Here is a 3279-nt window from a genome sequence, read left to right on the forward strand (position 1 = left end):
AAGCCTGATACAGTCCTGTCCTCTGAAGAAGCTGGTGGGTGAGCACTTGGGTCTTCCAAATAGGAAGGGGTTGTTCCTGTCTACTTCACATGCACCTCTCTTGTCCACAAGAAGTTTTAATGCTCTGACAAGTTCAGGGTTTAACAAAATTGCAACGTTTCTCCCTTTCTTGCCCATTATTTCCACTCTGCTGAAATGCCTGGACATTTTTTGCTCAAATGGAGAGAGACCGACGGCGATATAATCATGGAGCTCAGTCTGGTCTCTTTTCCTGAAACACTCAAGTGTCATTTTTGAAACCTCTCCTGCACGACGTCTATTAAAGACTATTACTTGTGCAAGTGTCACTTTGGCAAGTTCTGCATATGTTTGTGGAGACTCGTGATTTTTTAGGCTTTCAAAAGCATCAGAGGATTTTTTCTCTAGATGCTGGTGGAGAAGCTGCACATCATGTGTGAATGGTATAGTTGATGGTTTATTGAACTTTGATTTGCTCAAAGTAGCAAGAGCAGCATGGGAGACATGTTCTGCCCATTCACTGGAGCACAGTTGTTTGAATCGCTCTGCTGCTTTTGTCAAACAATCATCCTCTGCTGCAATGGCCCTGCAGAGAATGATGTCACCGATCTTGTTGAGTGAGTGTCCTAACTTCAATGCAAGACTTGGTGTCTTATAGGAGTGGCTCATTTCATCATAGCCAGCAACATCTTTCACTGCATCAATGACTTTGTAAAAATTGTTTGGCTTCACAGCATCTTCAAAACTAAATATGGAATATTTTTTTCTCAAGCTTAGCAAGAGTCTGCCCATTTCCCGAACCTTCTGTCTGATGTATTCGGATTTGGTTGGATCACTTCCATGCTTGTTGTAAAGACACTGACTCAACTGCAGTATGAGGAAATCATTTCGAACCACAGATGAAATGTCATCACTCTTCATGTTTCCCAAAATCTTCCAGACCTCTGAAGATATTGCCTGGGAGAAAGTTGACTCTGCAATATCAGCCAAAACTAAAACTTTGGCCTTACCAGTTGTTACAGACTCTGAAAACATCTTTGAAGGGCATCTCCGTGTATGGCGCCACAGCTCCTTGCGAACAAACAGGTCTTTACAGTATACGCAGTGCGCATATGTTTTAGAACTCAGCTCAATTTCTGATCTTCCTGGCCGCCTTCTAACTTTCAGTGGTCCACTTTTACTTTCCATAACCTCTTTATTATGTTCATAGTTGCCTCTGTTTCGTAATTTCTCAAGTAACCTTTTTCTGTCCTTGGAGTGTTTAGGGAGCAAGAATGCAGCAGCAATTTCTGTCTCACTGTCTTGATGCTTTTTAAAGTGGCGGGCAATTTTAGACTGAGTTTTCTTGCAGACATAACAGTAGTTTTTGTGGGTGGAAATAGTGTTTTTGGGGCTTGGCACATTGTCAGTCTCTGACAGTTCATAAGAAGACACTGCTTGTGTTTTCTTAAAACTCTGAAGCATCTCAGTATTGTTTGTAGTAGTATCATGCTCATCACATATGAGGTCTTGAGCAGAACTGGATCTGTCACTAACCATTTCTTGCTCAGTGGATGAACAGCGAATGGGTTGTGGTGGCACACTCTTTGCTCTCATAGAAGACTCTGAAACAGCTGGTGTGGACTTATAATTTGGTGGATTGCATATATCGACAGAAAGACTATCATCACTATCGCTATTTTGTCTAGAGTCCGGGATGAAAACATCAGAGGAGGATTCTTCAGTGTTTTTATCAGCGCAAGGAGAATACTCTTCATCAGAGCAGGATTCTTCAGTGTTTTTATCAGCGCAAGGAGAATACTCCTCATCAGAGCAGGATTCTTCAGAATTGGAAAATTCAACATCTGGCTAATAAAAAAAAAAGATAACAACAAAAATAGTGTACCCTGCTTATAGTGCAGCAGTTTTGATGTAACAAACTTGAAAATGTTAAAGAAGGTGATGTACAATAAATTAACATACCAGTGTCATATTCTTCAGGAAGCAGGTTTTGTGCCATGATTTTGAACATACTGAAAGAAAATTAAAGTATAAAAATAAGCATGCTTTTAGGTTATATCAGATTACTGCATTACAATAATGATTTGAATAAAACAGCACAATTTTTTAAAATAAAAATACCAGGAAATTACAGGACAGCCCATTTTGTTTTCGATACAAAAATGAACACACAAACATACATACATTTGCATGTAAGGCCAAGCCATTTTCGACTTGTCACAGGTCCACTGCAATCTTCACAAGAATCCAAACTGGAGATAACAGCACTGTGAACTTCATGGTGGCACTATAACAAAATGGATTTATTAAATCAACTTCATATATTGAAAATAGCACAAATTTCATTCCAAAGTGTGGTGTGAATGGGCCTTAACGGTTGAATTGTCTTTGACTGAAAGTTAATGCAATTATTGCTGCATTGAAAGCATATCCAGTGTGTAAAAGTGTGCATATTAAGTCTACAACTTATCCACAATAAAGAAGCTGACACATACACAAATCAACATCTTTTCCTCAAAAAATTGTTAACCCTAACCCAAACATGACGGTCCTTGTAGTGGAGAACGGTCCTTATATTTCAGGTCAGTGTCATGCCCATCCCCCAACACACAAGTGATGAAAATGAATGGAGAGCGAGGTATATTTTACTTGAATTTGAGATGTCACAACAACATCTTCAAGACAACAGTCCACTTAAACCAGACTAGTATGATGCCCAACCATCCTACACTTAATATTGCCTGTGTCAAAGAGAAGTAAACAATTAAGGAACATGTGCTCACTTACTTTCTCTTTCCCGGATGAGGAAGGATTCACACTGCATTCAGTTACAGCCACCGAGGTCCTGTCACACACAGGCCCGTCGCGACAAGGCAGGCAAACCAAGCAATTGCTTGGGGCCCCGAGCTGGCCTGGGGCCCCAAGACAACGACAGGTTAAGAATAAAATGAAACGACAAACTGTCTGAGCGCCCTATTGATAGTCAATGCAGTAAAGTGCAATGACACTGCTATCGGGATCCCCCTTAAGGGGCCCCTCTCAGTAGTCGCTGACAGCAGCCAGCCAACCACGCGATCTCTGCAGCCGGCAAAATACAAAATCTCTTCGGATTTGAAGCGGAATTTTATGCTTCAGGAAGCCAGAAAAGAAAAAAGAGAAAGGAAGAGGAGGATAAGAAAAAACAAGATAGTGGTATGTGATAAATTACACTGGATAAAATAGCTCTACTTGTCTTGTACAAAAATGGTGTAAGTTTGCAGC

The 3279-nt window shown here is 40.5% G+C and overlaps 1 long non-coding RNA gene across 1 annotated transcript; it reads right to left on the reverse strand.

Moving 5' to 3' along the window:
* Positions 1-1791: 1791 nt before the first annotated feature.
* LOC307131365 lies at positions 1792-2872 on the reverse strand. The gene is made up of 4 exons (XR_013817160.1): positions 2806-2872; positions 2203-2305; positions 1981-2030; positions 1792-1866 (listed from the first exon to the last, which is right to left on the reverse strand). It is a non-coding gene; the product is annotated as an uncharacterized lncRNA (long non-coding RNA).
* Positions 2873-3279: the final 407 nt, after the last annotated feature.

This window comes from Gobio gobio (assembly GCF_949357685.1).
Source record: "Gobio gobio genome assembly, chromosome: 9".
In the NCBI taxonomy this organism is placed as follows: domain Eukaryota; kingdom Metazoa; phylum Chordata; class Actinopteri; order Cypriniformes; family Gobionidae; genus Gobio; species Gobio gobio.